This window comes from Rhinolophus sinicus, chromosome 16, assembly GCF_057876585.1.
Source record: "Rhinolophus sinicus isolate RSI-liver-muscle chromosome 16, RSI-T2T, whole genome shotgun sequence".
Taxonomy (NCBI): domain Eukaryota; kingdom Metazoa; phylum Chordata; class Mammalia; order Chiroptera; family Rhinolophidae; genus Rhinolophus; species Rhinolophus sinicus.
Window position 1 is genome coordinate 133,819,517 of NC_142516.1, and position 22,493 is coordinate 133,842,009.

Consider the following 22,493-nt stretch of genomic DNA (forward strand, 5'->3'; position numbering starts at 1 on the left):
GTGAATACCTATATTTTTTATTTCTCTAAATTTATTTGAAGACAATGAACAATTTTAAGTGAAACTATAACATTGTATTGTGGTATTTATAATGTGTACATGTAAAATATATGATAACAATAGCACAAGAATGGATAGGAGTAGTTGAAAGATCATTATATTTTACATGGAATGGTAAATACTAATTTTAAATAGACAGTGGTCAATTAAGGATACATACTATAATCTCCTAGAAACAAATACACACATATAAAACTAAAAAGCCTATAGAGAAAGTAAAACAAGATAATAGAAAGTATTTGAATAGCCCAGAAGAAGTCAGGAAAAGAGGAACAGAAAAAATAGAAAACAGATTGAACAAATAGAAAACAAATAGCAAAATGATAAAGGTAAATTCAACCATACCAATAATTATATTACATGAAAATGGATTAAACATTTAAATGGCAGAAATTATCAGCCTGGATAAAAAGCAAAATCTAAATATATACTATGTTCAAGAGATCTACTTTGTACACTTATAGGTTGAAAGTAAAAGAATGGAAAAAGACATACTATGCAAACAATAAGCATAAGAAAGTGGAAGTGCCTATATTAATATTAGACAAAATAAACCTCAAGACAAAAAATATTACCAGAGATAAAGAGGATGTTTTACAGCGATACAGGGAGAGATTCATCAGGAGAAGCTAACAATTCTAAATCAAGATAGCCATTCATGTATTCTAGACTCAGTAGGTTTCATTGGATAATTCTATCAAACATGAAATGATTGCATAATATCTACTTATATACATTCTTTCAGCACATAAAGGAGGAAGAAACACTTCCATACTTGTTTCTAAGCCAGTGTAACACTAATAATAATAATTTAAAAAACTGGCAGACTCTAAGAAAATAAAATTGCATACCAATTATTTGTCATGAACATGACAGAAGAATCCTTTAAAAATTAGCAAATCAGAAACACAATATAGATATAGACATATATATACACACACACACATATCAATTATATCATAACGAAGTTTTATTCCAAGCAAGATTGTGTTAACATTTAAAAATCAAATAATTCACTATATTAACTGACAAAATGAGAAAATAATATAGTCTTAATAGATGCAAAAACAGCATTTAACGAATTTCAACATCCATTCATGATCAAAATTTTCAGCATTCTGGAACAGAATTTCCTGAATTTAATAAAGATCATCAAAAACTTATAGCTATATTATATTAAATGGTGAACTATTAAACAGTTTCCTAAGATAAGGAAAAAGGCAAGAATTTCATTCATCAATTTTATTCAGCACTGCACTGGAGAGTCTAGGCAGCATAATAAGAAAGAAAATGAAATGCTTGTAGATTGGAAGAAGTAAAATTGTCTTTATTTGTAGAAGATATGATTGCTTATATAGATGGTACTAAGGGACCTACAAAATAACTGCTAGAATAAGTGAATTTAGTAAGGTTACAATACACAAGGCCAGTAGAAAAGGAATCAATTGTATTCTTAAAATGGCTACAAACAACTAGAAAATGAAAAATTTTTAAATACCATTATACATAATAGTATCAAAAGTATTTTATAACACTCAGGAATATATTTAATAAAAGATGTATAAGACTGAAAATTGCAAAACATTGTTGAGAGAAATTAAGATAAATTCAAACAGATACAGAGATACATACATCATATTTATGAGTTAAAAGAATCAATATTGTTAAGATATCAGTTCTTGTATAGATTCAATGCAAACTCAATCAAAATTCCAATGGGCTCTTTGTAGAAATAGATAAATTTTAATCAGCTTAACAATAACCCACACCCTTCGGACAGAATTGTACACCTGATATCTATGTAACTTTACTAATAATTGTCACCCCAATAAACTTTAATTAAAAATAAATAAATAAATACATACATACATACATACATACATACATACATACATACATACATAAATGAAATAGACGAATGGATTGTTTAATTTACATGGAAATCAAAGTAATGAGAATGGTCAAACAATTTGGAAAAGAAAAAAATTTGAAAACTGACATTTGAGGATGATAAGATATGCTATAAAATTTGATGTAATCATAAAAGTGTTTACATCAGAAGGATGGACAAATTGCATCAGTGGAACAGAATGGAGTCCAGAACTAGACCTACACACAAAGGGTCAATTGTTTTTTTAGTTTTATTGAGATATAATGGACAATACAGCTCTGTATAAATTTATGTGTACCCCATAGTGAGAACATACTTTTTTGTGAATGATTACCACAATAAATTTAGTTAACACCCATCATCTCATATACTCATAGATATAAACAAATAAACAAACAAACAAAAAAACTGTTTTCCCCTTGTTATGAGAACTCTAAGGATCTACTCTCTTAGCAACTTTCAAATATACCATACAGCATTGTTAACTATACTCGTCAGGTATAGTTATTTAATCCCCAGTACTTATTTATTTTATAACTGAATGTTTGTACTTTTTGACCACCTTCCTTGATTTTCAACAAAGGTGTTAAGGCAATTCAATGGGGAAAGAAAGCTTTTTCAACAAATGGTGCTGGAACAACTCGATAAATGTACAAAATAAAAAGATGAACATCAACCCCTACCTCACAACATACATCAAAGCTCAGATTTAGTATAGATTTACATTTATAGGCTAAAAATATAAAGCTTCTAGAAAAATATAGGTGAATATCTTATGAACTTGGGGTAGACACAGATTCTTTAGTAAATAAAACACATTGAATACAAAAAAATAATAAAGTGGATTTTATAAAAATCAAAAGCTTCTGCTTATAAAAACAAAAATTTAAGCCACATCCTAGGAAAAAAGTATTTGCAATACATATAAGTGATACAGGACTTTTGTCCAATATATATAATTAACTTTTACAAATCAATAAGAAAAACACAAACAACCCATTTTTCTCAAACGATGAAATATTTGATCAGCTATATCATAAAAGAAGTTACAAAAATGATCATAAGCACATGAAAAATGTGTTCAACATCATCTGTCACCAGAGAAATAAAAATTAAGTGAACAATTAAATACTGTCACACACCCTCTACAACTGCTATCTTCAACTGAAACAACAATACCAAATGTAGATGACTATGTGGAAAAACTGGAATTCTCATACATTTCTGAGAAGATTGTAAAATGGTACAATTACTTGGTAAAACTGTTAATTTCTTATCATGTTAAATACATATTTACCCTAGACTCAGAAATTCTACTGCTAGACATTTACCCAAGGAACAAAAACACAAAGCAATCTAAATGTTTATTAACACAAGAATTGATAAGCAAATGGTGATGTATTCATACAATGGAATACTATATGGAAACTAAAAAAAAAAAATACTGATTTATGCAACAACATAAAGGTGTCTTAAAAACATAGTGTACAGGCAAAAAAGTTAGACACAAAAGAGTACATATTGTATGATTTCATTCATATAAAGTTCATATAATGACAGAATTCAGAAGACTCACCTTTGAGGGGGTGGGGATTGACTGAAAGGGAACACGAGAGAATTTTCCAGAATAATGTAACTGTTCTGTATCTTTATTGTGATGATAGAGACAGGGTATATTCATTTAGCAAAATCCATCAGATTATATACCCAAGATCTAAATATTTCACTTTATTTAAAAAAAAAAAAAGTTAGATGGATGTGATTCTACACAGAAACCTCTGCAAACTATAGAGACTTGAGTTTAGCCAGTTTCTATTCTATCCTCATTTGCTCCCTACATATTCTATTGTTTTCCATTACTAGAAAGTAAACGTCACATTCATAATTATACTTTGATGACCTTGCAACACTCAAAGAAGTATTTACATATGGTCTGTATTATAATGCTTACTAAAGCTGGAACCATTTTGAAAAATGATTAATAATATAAAAGTAAAAACAATGAGATACTTGGTTTTGAATGATTTCTTTTTCCTCCCCTTCTTAAACATTCATTAATCAACATGTCCTGTGAATGAATCGGTTATCTTCCAGTATAAAAAAAAATAGCTAATACTTATATATGCCACGTATAAGCACTGTTGTACTTTACCTATTTACTCCTTTTCTCTTCACAACATCCTACCAGTGGACACTATCATTGTTACCCTGATTTAACAGATGAGGAACTTAAGGTACACAGACTTACTCAAAAACAGAGCTAGTTGGAGACACAGATGGGCTTTCAACCCATACGTTCTGCTCAGAAATCCACGCTCCTAACCACTATGCTTAGTGCTTCCTGTGACAGGTGACTGGGAATAGAGTCACAGAAATATGAAAGGCTCTGTAGAGCACACGGAGTCTAGTAGTTCTCACACTGGCTACTAGAGAATCAAGTGGGAGTTGTTAACAACACAAATTCCAGGTCTCACCCCCAGATTACTGTGATTTCAGTAAATCTAGAGTGGAACCAAGAAAACTGCATTTTTTAAAGCTCCCCGGGGTGCAAGTTTTGGAGAAACCATCGGTCTATTCCCAAACCCCCCGTGAAGTTTTTTTCAAGCAGAATTGTTGATATCTGCTTGCATTTGGAGGCTGTTCTTTTATTAACACAATTCAGCTCTACTCACTGGCCTGAGTTCTGCTTTGTGCACAAGATCATTGTCATCTCTTCATATACATCAAATACTTAAAGAAAGTTATCTTATCCCCTAAGATTCTGTTTACCAGTCTGAAAGTCCACTGGCACTTCAACAGTATTCTGCATTAAAATATAGGTTCAAATTCCCTGTACCATCTCTATCATTACCTTCTGGATGGCATTTCCTGTTTGTTGATGACATTCTTAAAACTACAACTTTCAAACCAAGGCTAAGTTCGTAGTGTGGTTTCATGAGCAAAAAGTAGAGCAGAGCTGTCACAGCCCATGTGCACTATTAAATCTATCAGTTACCTTTAAAGCTTTGAGAGTGTGAGTGTGTGTACCTGGCAACCCTGCTCCACTGTAATCTATACTCATATTGTACTTCTCAAATCAAACACTAAAAAAGGTGGTGTTGAGGACACCGAGAGAAGAAAGATTTTCTAGAAGGATGGCATCATTATTACTATATTTAATCCTCAAAACCACCTTATGAACAATATCATCCCGTTTTACAGATGAGGAAAACATGGTTCAAAGATATTAAAATGATAGAACTAGTAAGTAGAAAAGCAGATCTGAATCTACTTATTTCTGATTTCAAAGTTAATGACCTTAATGATTACACTAGGTCTTTTAAAAGAAAAATGGGAGTAAAGGAAGGAAAGTATTTAGAAGAAGCCTGTTTTCAAAAAAATAAACAAACTTAATTTGAAACTAATATGTAAAATAGACACCGCATAGCTGCTCTAGTTGAAACGGGAGTTAGGGGTCTCACAAGCCAGACAGTTTCCCATCAAACTCCAATCATAGCACTTAGGGTACCCTAAGTAAGGGATCTTGGCTCTGTGGAGCAGAGTTTCGAAACCACTGAGTTTTGCCACGTTGCCCATTGTAAGGATACCATGAGGCATGCTGGTATATCCAATTGAGACTTGCACTACGGAATATTTCTTCCATGTGAGTTTAAGCTAAGGAAACCTTGTTAAGCTCAGGGTTTGCTTCAGTCTCAGCCAAAGAAGAGCCTATATATCACTCCATACTACAGCCATTACAATGTACAGGATGTTTAGATGTGTAACCTTCTGAAATTCATCCCACTGCCTGCGGGCATAAACTGCAGGATACCAACAGTCAATTAAACAGAGAACACACATTTTCTAAGGCAATCCTTTTTCTGTTTAAACAGTATATATGCAAAGTCTTGAAAATGGAATCAGGAAGCAAATGGCTTTGCATGTTCAAAAGCTATTTCCAAACAAACGAAACCTAAAGCTATGGAATAAATTTATTCTCAGTAATTAAAAGACAATTTTAACCATGTTGGATGCCTGACCCAAGAAAGGACTGGAAAATTGTCACCCTACTGTGAAAATTCAGAAGGGACAGACTAGTTCCTTCCTAAATATTTAAAGAGCTGCTTTATTGGAAGAAGGTTTAGATGTGTTCTATATGGTAGAGAATAGATGATACATTTTCATACTTTGAGCAAATCAGAGCTTATACAACCTTGATTTTAGCCTTGGAGATTATCATTATTCTGATGACTGCTATTAGCAAACTGCAAGCAAGACAAAGAATTGTTTTTGCTTTTGTGATTTGAATTAAATGTTAAGAGAATAGAAATAAACAAACCTACTCTGCAGCAATCTAGTATTTGAATTGTACTCAAATGATTTTTAACCATATATTAAATAACAACATATGGACAAAATAGCTTCTTCCTGGTCTGGATGTTGGTACAATACAAATAAAAATTCATAGAACATGAAATGTGTGTTTTCCTCTGGGCCCCATGGCAGTGCCATAGATCTCAATTGATTCAGGCAACTAACAACATAGCAGGGCATTTTTTAATGTAAAGCATTTTCATAAAATTTGTGGGGTTTTTTCCCCTACAACACAATTTTTGATTACAGATTGTTGTCTGCATAAAATAGACTGTACTCCTAACATGAAGTTGTGGATTATGGCATCAAGTTCCACTATAGGTTTAATTAAAGCTCGAATAGTTGCTTGTTCACTCCATAGGTGTGGTAGAAAGCAAAGTGCAGGATAGAATAGAAGCGTGTCTCTTCCCTTCTCTCTTTGCCCTACCGTGGTGTCTCTTCCAGCCCATCTCTCATTTTTTATTTCCTTCCAAGGGCTAGGGAATCACAGGCTGCTGTGATTTCCCTGAAGCATTGTCAGTAGTCATGATAGGTGGATAGCTATCAAAAAATTGTGCTATTGGCTTTTAGCTGCATTAGCTGAGGACACAGTGATTGTCAACTCTTTTAGTCATCTGCTAGAAACCCAACTGCATCTTCAGCAACCCTTGCTCTGGAGCTCTACCAGCTGCCTGGTCAAAACAAAACAGAAACAGACTCATAGATATAGAGAAGAGACTGATGGTTGCCAGAGGGGAGCAGGGTTGGGAGGCTGGATGAAACAGGTGAACGGATTAAGAAGTACAAATTGGTAGCTACAAAATAGGCATGAGGATGTAAAGTACAGCACAGGGAATATAATCAGCAATGTTGCAACAACCATATATAGTGCCAGGTGGGTACTAGACTAATGGGGGGGATCACTGCATAAAAATGTCTAACTACTATGCTGCACACCTGAAATTCATATAAAATAATATTGAATGTCAAATGTAATTGAAGAAAGAAAGAAATAATTAAAAAAAAAAGTCCCGGGAAGGAGAAAAAGCATTAGTGGTAATTTTCAAGAGACTTGATCCAAGAAAGATTCAAAGGTAAAATATGAACAGCAATAAAGTCCTAATTGTCAATATCTCCTTTGAATCACTTTATAAATGTGGGCGTATCCTTTCCCTCTTTCTCTTTCTCTGCCATTCACACACAAGTAGTCCATTAGGTACATGACTATAATCTTTGGTGTCCTTCTAGTTCTTTTGTTAATCCCTCTTGCTGGCTTGTAGACACCTATCTCAGATGGCCAGCTCTTTATCTTGCTTTAGCAGACAGCCTGCCAAACTCTGTGTTAAGTCACGGCTGTCTGCTGCTTCCCTGCAGCACTGGCCTTTTAACAGGGATGTTTGGAATTAAAAAGCCTTCAACATTAGAAGAAAACAACTTTGAAGGTGAAATTTCAGGCTTGACCAGATGGGTTGGACAGAGCTTTATGGAGACAGTGGTCTTCAAATCACCAGTGCTACACAGTTAACTGCTCTGCCTTCCTCTGGGCCAACCTGACACAGATAGCCTGACATGCGGGGTCCCACGTGACTTGTAAAAGTCATTTCTCTCTTGGACACCTGGCAAAAGACTTCCCTATTTACGATCATCACAGTGGTCTTACCTATTTATAGAAATACACCTGATCTTGTCTGATTTATAATGTGAGAGAGAATAGCAGAATTCACAATTTACAGATGGAAGAACTGTTGATTTTAGGGGGGAAAAAACTGTATAAAATCTAGAAAGTGACTGTGACTTAATAATTCTCAAATATATGGAGGCCTGAGAATATGGGAAACAGAGGACATGAAAGAAAAAAACATCCATCATTTTCAGGAGGAGGAATTCCATATTTTGTCCTCTTTCAATCTACCCTTGTTATGAATCCTTAGGTGTCTCCATTTCCAAATCTACCAAATAGAGATAATAATTGTACCTATCTCAGAGAGTTTATATAAAAATTAAAATGTTAACATAGGTGAACAACTTAGAAAAGAACCAACAGTTCAATAAATGTAAACTATGATTATTTTTAATCACAATAATTCTTTGCTTAAGAAAAAAGAAAGATTAACTCATGAGTGGGAGATTTTATAATAATTTAATATTCCAGAAAAAGTTCTCTTTTTTAGAATCCTGAGGGATTTTCAAATATTTCTGGCAAGTTGCCTTCTCCATAGATGCTATTTATAAAAAGATTTTTTGACAGGTCAAATGCTTCCTTATATACTAATCATCCTATATATTTCCTCGGCATAGAGTTGAATTTAAAATTATTTTTATCCTTTATTTTTAAAATACTATTGAAAACAATGGAGATATGACATTTCATGAACTTCTTAAAAGTTGTTGACACAGTTCATCACAATATATTTTGTTTGCTTTGTTTTGAAATTGTGTTGATTGAAGCTATTGAATAGGTAATTAGCTAAGTTCATGAATTAGATAAAAAGGAAAATGCAGAAGGGTATATTGGAAGTCATGTCCTCTTTTTTATTCTTTTATTTCTTTCTCTTGCCTGATTGATCTGGCAAGAACTTGCAACACTATGTTGAAAAGCAGAGGTGATAGGGGACACCCCTGTCTTGCTCTTGAACATAGAGCAAAGGGCTTCAGTTTTTCTCCATTAATTATGAGATTAGCTGAGGGCTTGTCATATATAGCTTTTACTATGTTAAGGTATTTTCCTTCTATACCTATTTTATTAAGTGTTTTAATCATAAATGGATGTTGTATCTTGTCAAATGTTTTTTCTGCATCAATTGATATAATCATATGATTTTTGTCCTTTATTTTGTTTATGTGATGTATCACATTGACGGATTTGCGGATGTTGAACCATCCTTGTGCCCTGGGGATGAACCCCATTTGGTCATGATGAATAATCTTTTTAATGCATTGTTGTCTCTTTTTTATTCTTAAGAACCACATTCGAGGATCCATCTGAAGACTTGGTTTTCTTTCTTCCATTAACAACCTCTGTTAACAATACCATTTGTTCTCTGGGATCCTTATAAACACTGAGCAGGCAGGGGCTTTGGTGAGAGTGGCAATTCCTTTCCAGCTGCTCAAAATGACTTTCTAGTAGAATTTTGTAATATACATACATACATATATATATGTGTATATATATATATACATATATACATATATATATATATGCATATATATACATATACACATATATATGAATTATGATATGGCATGATATATGCTATGCTGATATGCTATGCTATGCTATGCTATGATATATTATTCATGGTTTGTATTTGCTAATTCATCTACTTGCTAATTTTTCTTTGTAATTACCAAATCAATACTGGTGATGCTTTTCGGTAATTCACAGACATACAGAGCAGCCCACGTGCACATTCCCAGCTGAGATTGAACAGGTGGACACTCTGCCTTCTTGTTTAGCTCCCAAATGGAAACATCCAGAGGATGGAGAGGTAGGGAACCACCAGGGTAGTGCAAGAAGTTCCAGCTTTAGGACCAGTTGATGGAGTTTGGATCCCAACGTGGCATCTATTAGTGGGGTGGCCGCAATCACTTCTGAACCTCATTTTCTCCTTTGGAATACAAAGAAAATAGACTCTACCAGTCTAAATTGTTTGTTGAGTTAAGATTATAATCTACGTGAGATATGTGGACAGACAGGTAGATGGATGTACATATTTCCCCTAGGAGCAATGGTTCAGTATGGGCTAATTCAATTTTGGAGTGGGAGGGATTTATGGAACAACTACTTTGAATACAGAGAATAGACTGTATATATTCACACATGGGGAGAGGTCGACACAATGTGAGGACTTGCAGGCCACTGTGATGACTCTGACTTTTAATCAGAGCGTGATGGGAAGCCATTGGACTGAGATGTTAACAGGATCACTCTGACTGCTGTGTTAAGAATGGTCTAAAGTGCAGGAGCAAGAACAGAAGCAGGGAGATGGGTGCAGAGACCGATTGCAATCATTCAGATGAGAAAGTGTTGAGACCTGGACTAAAATGCCAAAAATGAGGCTGGAATATCCCCTTTCCCCCAAAAGAAGAAAAGCAAGAAAGATTCAATTAGGGAATGTCTACATGTCTCTAACCAAGCTCTTCATCTTACATTCAAAACGACTCCCATTCACAGCACTTTCCATCTCAGTTTGCACAGGCTGAAAGTTCAATCATTCTCCAATCCTCTTCCAACACCATCCAGCTCAGTGGCACATTCACTTGGCCCTGTCTTCAAAATAGATACAGAATCTTTTCTTACATTTTAAAAATTGTTTTAACTGTGGCAAAATATGTATAACAGAAAATTTGTCATCTTAACCATAGTTAGGTGTACAGTTCAGTGACATCTTAAGTACATTACACTGTTGTGTTGCCATCACCACTATCCACTCCGTTTTCATCCCTCATCACAGAAACTCTGTATCCATCAGACATCAACTTCCTCCTCCTCTCTCCCCTCAGCCTGTGACAACCACCACGCTACTTTTTATGTCTCTGAATTTGATTACTCTAAGTACCTTACATGAGTGAAATCATAAGGTATTTGTCCTTTTGTATCTGGCTTATTTCACTTAGCATCATGTCTTCAAGGTCCATCCATGTTGTAGTATGTGCTAAATATCCTTTCTTTTTAAGGTTGAATAATATTCCATTTGTATGTATGTACCACATTTTATTCTTTCATTTATGTACTGATAGACAAAAGTTGCTTCAATCCTTTGCCTGTTGTGAATAATGCTACTATGAGCAAGGCTGTACATATATTTTTTGAAACCTTGCTTTCAATTCTTTTGGACATACAAGTTCTGATAATTAACATTGTGAACTCATCCTAGAAAAAGTGCTACATACCTCATCGCTGAATATCACTATAGTCACCTTCGAAGTACTCCCCTTGGGGAGCTATGCACCAATGCCAGCTCCTAGTCCACCCTTCAAAGCAATATGCAACTCTTTTTATATAATGGCCATCAGAGCTGTCATCGTATTACCTTTGATGTCCTGAATGTCATCAAAATGTCTTCCTTTCAATATTTCCTTTTTCTTTGGGTAAAAAAGAAGTCATCGGGGGCCAGATCAGGTGAGGAGGGAGGGTGTTCCAATACAGTTGTTTGTTTACTGGCTAAAAACTCCCTCACAGACAGTGTCGTGTGAGCTGGTGCATTGTTGTGATGCAAGAGCCATGAATTGTTGACAAAAAGTTCAGGTCGTTTTTGTCCAGCTTTTTCACTCAGCTTTTTTAGCAGTTCCAAATAGTAAACTTGGTTAACTGTTTGTCCAGTTGGTACAAATTTATAATGAATAATCCCTCTGATATGAAAAAATGTTAGCAACATCGTTTTATTTATTTATTTATTTTTTAAATTTATTGGGGTGACAATTGTTAGTAAAATTACATAGATTTCAGGTGTACAATTCTGTATTACATCATCTATGAATCCCATTGTGTGTTCACCACCCAGAGTCAGTTCTCCTTCCATCACCATATAGTTGATCCTCCTTACCCTCATCTCCCACCCCCCACCCCCTTACCCTCTGGTAACCACTAAACTATTGTCTGTGTCTATGAGTTTCTGTTTCTCATTTGTTTGTCTTGTTCTTTTGTTGTTTTTGGTATATATACCACATATCAGTGAAATCACATGATTCTCTGCTTTTTCTGTCTGACTTATTTCGCCCAGCATTACACTCTCAATATCCATCCATGTTGTCACAAATGTTCCTATATCATCTTTTCTTACCACCGAATAGTATTCCATTGTGTATATATACCACAACTTCTTTATCCATTCATCTATCAAAGGACATTTTGGTTGTTTCCATGTCTTGGCCACCGTAAACAAAGCTGCAATGAACATTGGAGCACACATGTCTTTATGTATAAAGCAACATCGTTTTGACTCTCGATTTGGACCGCGGAAGTTTTTTGGTCGTGGAGAATTGGCTGACTTCCATTGTGCACTTTGACACTTTGTTTCAGGGTCCTATTGGTACAGCCATGTTTCATTACTAATGATAACACAGCCCAAAACATCATCTTGCCTCTCCAAAAGGTCTTGGCAAACTTCAACTCTCTTTTGCTTTTTTTCACTGGCGAGCTCTTTCGGACCATTTTTGCACACTCCTTTCTCATGCCAAGATTTTCAATTAATATTTTCCTAACTGTTTTTCTATTAATGTTCACTTGGTCTGCTAAGCTTCTCACAGTCAGCTAACAATTTTGATGCACAATTAAATGAATTTTTGTAATGTTTTCGTCAGTTCTGGTCATTACTGGCCACCCTGACCTCTCTCCATCAATGGCGCGTTCTCTCCCCTGAGAAAAACGTTTAATCCATTTGTATACCGCTGTTTCCTTCATGGCATTATCCCCATAAACTTGGACTAAATGTCCCTGATTTTACTTCCACTCTTGCCAAGTTTAACAAGAAATGTAATGTGTGTTTGTTGCTCTAATTCAAGCTCATTCTCTCAATGGGACACAAAAACATACAACAATAATGAACACCACTCAGCAAGACACCGCCACATGTTGACATGAACACACCTGTGAGACACTGATATACCAAGGTTATGAAACCTTACCGAGCTGTTTGTACAGTGCTGCCAATGTAAGCTCATGGTGGCAAGTTCACGAACTCAATTATCAGACCTCATATACCCAGAAATGGAATTTCTGGAAAAAATAGACCCAGAATCTATTCTTGAAACCTCTGCTGTTATCATCCTAGTCTAAGCCCCATAATCTCCCATCTGAATGATTGCAGTTGGTCTTGACACCCATCTCTCTGCTTCTGCTCTTGCTCCCCTGCTTCAGACAGTTTTCAACACAACAATCAGTGATCCTGTTAATGCTGCAATCCAATGGCTTTCCATTACACTCTTATTAAAAGCCAGTCATCACAGTGGCCTCACACACTCACATTGGCTGGTCCTCCCCCAGTTCCTCTTTGCCTCACCTCCCTCCTCTCTGACCCTTGCGCACTCCTGCCCAGGGTCATGCCCTGTTTTTCCCTCTTTCTGCTCATCTTCAGATCTGTGCATGGCTTGCTCTCAGCTCTTCAGATCTTCATTCAAATGTCACCTTCTCTGTGAGATCTTTCTTTACTGCTCTAGTTAAACTGTGGACTTACCTCACTCCCTGTTTTTCTCTCATCTTTATCCATAGCATTCAGAATCAAACATAGTATAAATTTTACTTTTTAAAACAATTTTCTAAAATGCTACATTAAAATCTAACATCAAAAAGGCATATATTTTTGTCTTTCTGTTAACGAAGCTCAGAGGAATACCTGACACATAGAGGTACGCAATAAATATTTGAATGGGTGAATGGTTGAAGAAATAAAATGAATAATTATTAAAAGGTAATACACATAAGTTGAACTCTTTAAGAAATGTTTAGTCTTTAGAGAATTATCTGAATGGCCCTCTCTCTTTGGTTGCCTGAGTTAGAAAATTCATTGAACTATTATTTGAATTTCATGGGTTTTTAAAACCAATATTTGTAGATGGGGGAAAGGAGGCTTCAGGAATAACTACAATACCTGAAACTAATATAAAATAATATTGAATGTCAACTGTAATTGAAAGTAAGTAAATAAAATTTACCACCTTAACCCTTTAAAAGAAAAAAGGAGTAACTATAGTGCTTCTCCTCCTTCCACTAAGATTCTAATATGCCTCCAAAAGGAAGTATTTGAAGAGGTAAAGAATATATTTGTTTCTAAAAGTCCCATTTTTATGATACAGGATTACACCACAGATTGGAAAAAAAAAAATCACACACACATAAGTCAGGATTTTATATGACAATATGTGGTATGCGTATTTTAAAATGAAAGCAATGTGCAATGTATATTTTTAAAAGGTAGAATGAATTTCTCTTGAAATTCTATGTGAACATACACAGGAAAATAAATAAAGTATTAGGTCTACAATCCAGTAAGATAAAATCCCAACAACTACAAAATGCTTCTTTGAAGTGCCAACTAATGGTTTCCAGGTGTAAGTATCACCAGGTATGAGAATTGTTATAGGATTTTTCCTGATCAGCCAATACAAATGACTGATCTTTAATTGACAGTTACAATTTTGGTGGGAAAAATTGGCTGGAAAATGATTAACTCAATAAATACATGCAGTGAAATCAACCAAAAGTTATAAATTTGGGATTTCTTGAACTCTTACAAATGTCTAATATTGACCTCTATTCTGAAATATTTCTAAAATGAATTCTTAGGGTTCCAGATACACTCATTGCAATTTATTTCTTCTTTCCCCTCTTTTTTCTCCTTTGCACTTTAATTTTCTAACATTCTGGCCTGCTGTACTGCTTGGTTATAGCCCTAGAGAACAGGGAATGTCCGAGTCATTTATATTTTTCCAACATAGGGCCTGGAACATAGTAGGTATTCAATTTAGGTCTGTAATTAAGGTTAATCCATAGGACTCTAACTGTCAAATACACACACACAAACACACACACAGAAATATATGCACACACATAAATACACATAAGCATGTACACACATGCATATACACATGCACGTATAAATTTAAATGTTTTCTGTTTCTACACTGACTATAAAGAAGTTGAAGAACTAAATTTCCAAGGCAAAATTGAAAACTTCACCAAAGAAAGGCTTGCTTACTATAATTGGGCTTCTCCATTAAAAGAGCTAAGATTCTCTTCCCTTTGGTAAAAAATAGAGAACACCTCTTATGATGGTGGGAATCTTAGGGAAATGTCAACTTGCTTTAAATCTAAGAATCGGAGCATGTCAGGAGCTGCTTAAGTATGTCTCTGTGTGGTGTCCTAAGTGTGGCTTCCTCTCCCAAGGCTGTGCCTAGAGGCAGGAGAGGGAGGGTGGTTTGAAGGCATCTTGAAGGAGGATGTATGAGGACAGTGACTGCTTGAGCATGTGCTGCATAAGGAGAGGATATGGAGGGAGACGGGGTCCCTATCACTCACTTCAACAGAGCCTTCCGTTTCCAGCACCAATCCCTTCTTCTGTCTGTCCTTCCTCACAAAGCACAGTGTCCAATCCATCCTCTGGATTCCTTGGAAGGTATTATCTCTACTAGTTATGCAGAGTTCTTCTCTTGGTCCTGAATTTCTCTTTGTCCTAAACAATTCAAACTAGCACAATATAGTTTTTCCTATGTTTTCATCGCCCCATTTAAACTAAAAGCTGCTTTGAAGCAACCATGGCATCTAAGACAGTCATCATTTTATCTACTCTAGCACCTGCAAAAATTCCTGCTCATGAAGCTGCTCACTAAACAGCTGTATAATTGAACACGTGCATGTACTTATGGCGGAGTGCAGGTGTTGAAAAGCTCTTTTTTAGCCGTATTTCCATAAATTGGAACATCTGTCATTCTTCCTAGGACAAAAGTCAACCGATAAGGAAGGTCAAGTTTCCCTTGCATTCAGATATTCTGTTATTCTGAACTCCTTTCTGCCTTGAGCTGTGCAAACTTATATCTCCAAGTTCTACCAAGATAAAAATGGACCAAACAAAGCATTCCTACACAACTCAGTACAGGATGCCATCAGGGTCCTGCCTGGGTCCTTCCTTCACAGATGGGCTCAACTGCCCTTAACAGGAAAATGCACACACATGTGCATGCGTACACACACAAACACACACACACACACACACGCACACGGAACCCAGCCTTGCCTTTAGCAGTCCTAGCGAGCTCCTCCCAACATCAAGTAGGAGGAAGCGAGGAAGTTCTAATCCTAATAACTGGTCTTCTGAAGGGCTCCCAAAGCATAGACTCTCTGACCTCCATATTGTCTCAGGTCTGGAGACGACTCTTGACTTGGTCGTGATGCCTGAGTCCTTGTCTTCAGAACTGCTGTGTCCTCATGTCAGTCCCTACTGCTGTCCCAATCCCATTCCAACTGTCCATAAAAAGAGACCAGCAAGCTGCTCTATCCCTCTCTTCAGTCACAGAACTCCAACAGGGCAGAGTAGAAGTGTCTTTTGTCCCTCTAGCCAGGTGAGTTTGGAAAAAGTCCACTGCTCAGTCTGTACCTGGGCACTTACATGTCAGGAATATAACACAGACTGGCAGCAGTTTAAGACTCCCCTCCACCCGCTCAACTTGAAAACATCCCTATTGCTGAAATATTTTCAGTTGTCAAAGGAAACAATTTATGGGCCTCAGATAGAACTGAAGGTCTTTATTCAGCTGATGTGCCATCAGGGAGCACTGAAGACCAGGTGACTCCCCACTAAAACAGGGTCAGGATTTTATAGGGCAGGGAAAGTTGAGTATGTGTCCTTGTGGTTTAGACTTAAGCAGCCATTTTTCACTTTAACCAAAACCTTCAATCTGGGTACTGACAACCATCAGCATAGTGTTTTCCAAGAAGGGTTTTAGTAATTTATCAGGTCTTTAGTGATTTATTAGGTCTTCAAAGTTCCCAGGCAGGAGAGGAAAACAGCAGAATAGCAAGAAAGGGGGGACCAAAGGGAGAAACTGGTGATTCTCAGAGGTCTCTTTTATTCCTTTTAGTCAGTGCTTCTAAAAATATCTGTGGTAAAGGAACAGATTTTTTATTTTTTTGTTTTTATTGACTTTTAGTTTTCAATATGTTGCAGACCGTACTTTTGTAAAATCCAATAAAAATTAACTTAGTAGGAAAATAAAATAAAAACAAAGGCATGTCAAACACAAGCCCAAAGATTTATTTCCAGACCCAACACATTTAAAATGACTCTATAAAGTTATGGTAAAAAGTTTCTAAATGTTTACTCTCAATTTCTATGCTTGTCTCATTGCAGACCAATAAAAATCAGATCTCAGACAGCACCAGTCCATGAACTGCATTTTGAATAGTGCTTTTTTAATTAACTGGAGTTTCTTCATTTCCTCTAGATCTCAAAGCCAATCTTCCACCCACAGGAAGATTCCCCATTTCCCGTTGGGCATTCCTGTGAATGACTGTGTGTTTTATGAACAACAACATGCTGACCACTGCCCAAGGGTTGCTTACCACATTTTCACTTTCAGTAAGACTTTACTCCCCAAACCAACAATTAGGCTCTTACTTGGCCAACCTGAGGTACTCTCAGCCCTTTGAATTTGGCCAAACCACACACTGACAAAATAGCAGTCAGATTTTTTTTTTCCTGATTCGCCTTAGTTTTCTTTTTACCTACCCTCACTTTCTGGATTCCTTGATGGATAACTGATTCAAGATCCATTGGTTTGCCACCTCTCCAAAATATTCTTAGAGCTTTGGACCTTGGCTTTCCTCAAGTTTCAAGTCCTTCCAGTTCATTCGGCTATCTTTGAGGGGACACTCCATGTTCCAGCTGAACCCACAGAAGTCCAGTTCAGAGAAGATACAGATCACAGAAAGTGCTGTGTCAATGGCCAAATCTAGGCCCTTGCCCCTTTACTCTATCCTGACATAGCCAGTTCCAAGGCAAGACAGCCACCTCTCACTGTTACAGTTGTTAGAAGATTAATCAGTGCACAGCAATTTTAACAAATTCCAGTTGGTAAACTCTACATAGCTTGTTTAAAAAAATGAAAACAAAAGTTTCTTCCAATAATGCCAATCCTTGAAAACAAACAAAACTACAAAGAATCCACCAATAAATCCCCACTGATTATTGAATCCAGAGTCTGGAAGGCTTCCAATAAGTCCAGGAAACTGAGAAATTATCCACAGAAGCACACATGAATAAATTTAAAGAAGACAAAAAATATTTTTCACATGCACAAAGAATGTCTCGGTGTATACTTATATTTTATCTTAGATGAAACAGGCAAACATTTGTAAGCACATCACGCCTTAGATAGAGACACTATTACAAGGCAAAAATGGTTTGTGTGAGGCAGCTATGCAGTGCCAGAATTCCTCACATGAGGGGATCTCCAAAGAAAATCACACAAAAATATACTAATCAAGTGGGTGATCTACCAAATCATACACATTTTTTTCATTGCATCTGTCTGGAAAGCTTGATTGCCAGTTGAAGCACTTAAGGCAAAAATGAGCGTCTGCCTCATTTGGATGAAAGCAGGAACAATTTCTTTCATAAATGGCATGAATATAATTTTGTTATCTTTTCTGCTAAGGAAAAGTGCCTGGATTTCACACAGAAATACGAATTTGATGTTTGTACATTTGCCATGTTTTCCTTGAGACTGTAAATAAGAGATTGTGTCTCATGCACTTTTGAATCTTTGGATATGTCTTTGATTCAAACTTGCACACTCTATAAGCAGCAAAGAGGAGTGCTAATAAGTGTACAATAGAGAAAGCAAGCTGTGTGTGAAACCTAGGGGAGTCTTAAACTTTCTCTTCTTCTCAAACTAAATAACCAGATTTACCTTTGTGCTGGTCTTAGCTCATGGGTATGATGGCTGTTGGAGATTTCTTTTCATCACCGCATAGCAAATATACAATGATCATTTCTGAGAAGGAGCAAGGTGGCATCTGCACTTTCCTTTGAGTTCTGAGGTCAGTGGTCTGTGCTTAACTGAAAAGTTCCTTTGGCAAATGCAAAAGTTGTACAAGCTTTTGCTCTAGTCACTTAAAAGTACTTTTAATGGACCGTATAATAGCTTATTTGACTGTGCTCTTGTATTTTAGCGTAGAAGCATAAATATTCCATTCGAATATTGAAAACTATTCAAGGCAAAAATACAGGCCCAGCATGTCAGCTACAACATTATTTGGGTTGTGGTCCATTTAAACTACATTGATGTGTCATTATTAATTGTGTCTGCCTAGAACTTTTACATATTATCTGTGGGATTTATCTGATCTCTGAAATTCACACTTCAACTTATTGTCTGAAGCATGTAATTACATTTAGAAAAACATTATTCTGCCCTACACCATATCAACGTAGGATTTCCTTCTGGAAAAACATTTGTATGAGGTTCATTATTCTGAGCACTAGGGAGATCAGTAAAGATGAAAAGTAAAAGTTTCAAATGTTCAAATGATTTCTCAAGAGAGTTTACAAATAAAATTTTACTATGATATATTTTTGTTTTGCAGACAAGCAGTTTAAGTGCAGCACTATACTAAAAGAAGTAGGGTCTGGAACTCTCCCTGCTATAGACAGAGCTGATTTTTCAGCAAGAATTTTTATGGTCAGACCCTCCATTGTCATGATTGAAAAGCAGAGGTAGTGCAGTAAAGGGGAAGTACCTGGGATTTGGGTTTAAACAAACCCAGGGCTCCACTCCCAGCACCATGACTTACTGTCCTAAGGCACTGCAGCCCAGTTTCCTGCTGTGCAGGAATAAAGATAACACCATTCATTTCATAGGGTTATTGTGAAGGAATGAAGTCAGCAATATATGCAAAATACTCAGCACAGTTCGTGATATATTATGGTGCTCAACAAATGCTTATTCATATTCTCTCTTTTTCTCTCTCTCATGAGCATTTGCATGCTAAATGATAGCCACTATTGCTCTGGGTAATAGCACAGACCCAGAGACTCATTTGTGTGTCAACACAAATAGTGGGCAAGTAATGCAGCAGATTCTATGCCAAATAAGTTACTAGTGACACCCATAGAAAATTTCTAATTCCATATCTCTGGCAGTTCTGTTTCTCTTATTGCCACCTCTTCCCACGCACACACATGATCCATTCCTCATACATTGATATCCCTCCATTTTCTGTGCTTGGCCCACTTCCTCCTTGCTTTGATTTTATCAGCAATATTATCCACTCAAAGACTTCAGCTACTACTTCTGTGCTGATGGTCCACAGGTCCCGTCCTGGCTTCACTCCTAAGCTCCAGACTCACACATCCAATGGCTGACTGGCATCTTCACCTGAGTGACCTGTAGGCACCTCACACTTAACATGTCCTGAAAGTGTCTTCACTACCTCAACCCACTCAATCCTCTTACCTCCCCCAAAATGTGTTTCTCTCATTTTCTACATTCTGGTTAATTGTATTTCTACCCAAACATTCTCTAAGCTAGAAATTCCTTACCTGCCATTTTCAATTGGTTAAATAAGCTTTGCCCTCTTCCCAACATTCGTATTTGCACTATTCTGTTCAGCTATGGATTTTCATTCCCTCCTGACTTCTTCCCACCCCACAACTTTCACGTGCTCCCTACTTCTTTATCTACTTGTGCATCAATTGCAAATCTTATCTGCCATCTTGGATTTCCTCAGCTGGCCAGTTTCCAGGACTGGATGCCTCCATCACTTGGCCTTAATGAGAGTGGTAGGCCAAGCACATGCACTGAGGTACTGTTCCTTCAAGCACTTCTGGACTTGAATGAAACACCACTCTGCAGAGGATGAGATCCGGCATCCAAGCAACCTCCAAAGGACTTGGATGACACAACATGGAAGTATGAGAGAGAGCTTTCCATGGGGCCAATGTTTGCCAAAAGAAAATTGGAGATAAGATAGATTTGGACAAAGGAATTCCCCCTTGTTCTGCCCTCTTATGGGCTCATTTAAGGAAAGTCTCCTCGATACAGACAGTCCAGAGGCATTCTACATACTGAGTGACAGCTCTGCGGGGTCACCTTCTGTGTCTCTTCACAGCTCATCATGAAACAGCAGCCCACACAGTAATCTATCACTTTCTATTGCTTCATATCCTTCTTCGCATCCCCTCCATTTTTTTTTTTTTTTTTTTTTTTATCACTTCTGCTACCCTGGGTTTGCACCTAGCAAACAAAGCGTCGACATTTAATTCTTGCTTCAAGTTGTTTTCTAGGAAATTCAGGACTAAGAAAACTTCTAAAAATGATTTTATGCAATTTTAAATAAAAGTCTCTTTACAATAAGATACCCTGGCTCATTTTCCTTTGCCTGCATCAAGTATTAAAGAAAAACAAATACATATTTATAGGTTAAAAGCCTGTTGGGGGAAAGCTACAGTAATTTTGTAGAAGTTTGCTTTAGGTTTTCTAGGAGCCAGAGTGAAGAAGGAAATATAATAGATCTCACAAGTGAATAATAGTTAGAAGTAAATTTATCAAGAAAATAATATCTTAACTATTATTAGACCCCGAGCTTTGGGAGGAATTTGTTACGATGTCATGATAAACTTTACATAAGGGTCATAAAATAATGTAATGGATCATATCCTTTATATTATATATGTTTTTACAAAAATTTTAAAAATACACAGAGTGCTCCCCACATGGATTTTTCTTACCCTAGTATTTAGGGAAAGGCAATAGCAAGATTTTCAGACAACAATTGTAAAACCTTGATGTACACAAGAGGATTCTTATAAAACACATTTCAGAGTCTTATTTCAGACTCATGAACCAGACTTTCCTTTGCTAGGATCTAGGCATGTGCATTTTGGACATGATGAATCCAATACATACCAAAAATTGAATATAGGCAATTTTCAACAGTTCCAGCTAAACATTATCTAGAAAATTGCTACAATTTTGATATCAGAGGCATAAATAAGAATACATTTTAATGTTATTGTAGAATACTGGATCACTACACAAATAAACACCATCATTTGTATTTTAGGAATTATACAATGTATATAAAGCTAAAACGAAATGGAAAATTATGGATCAGTGAATATTGTTTGAGCCGATATCTGTGAAACACTCTCTATTGCTACAAAGCTTTAATTGAGTAAACAGCACAGGACATGGAATGTGGAATACTTAAAAGTGGAAGCAGGGTTCCTAAACACCATCAATAAGATTACAGTATGATTCAGAAGAAAAGCCACACAACAAAAGGTTGTATCACTAAGGCCAGGATGCCATAGTACTATGAACTGTGCCCACAGATACAAACCGCTTCCTGAATAGGTAATTCACTGAGAAGTCCAAGATAGCCAAACAGTTGTCTTTCTAAAAGGAAGTTGTCCTCCCATAGATAGCTTTGCTGCAGACAATTATTATGAGATTGAAAATAAAACAAATGAGGCATGTGGCACAAGACAGGCCACTGGAATATTCTCTCAAATTCTACCTGCCCTCCACATTTAGGGGGGTATGATTGAAACTGGCTGGATGTTTGGAGTTGAATCGCCATTGCTTTCCACACATGAACTTACAAGGCACTAGGTTTCTACTCTCTCTGTACGTTTTCACAAGCCTAACAACCATGAGGAGCAGCTCCATCTTCATATGACTTTTCAGATTCAGTATTTGGAGATATGCTTAA

The 22,493-nt window shown here is 36.3% G+C and overlaps 1 protein-coding gene across 3 annotated transcripts in view; it reads right to left on the minus strand.

Annotated features, from left to right (window-relative positions):
- Positions 1-22,493, minus strand: part of ZMAT4 (zinc finger matrin-type 4) — a 328,792-nt gene that overhangs the window by 48,652 nt on the left and 257,647 nt on the right. The window lies entirely within an intron of this gene.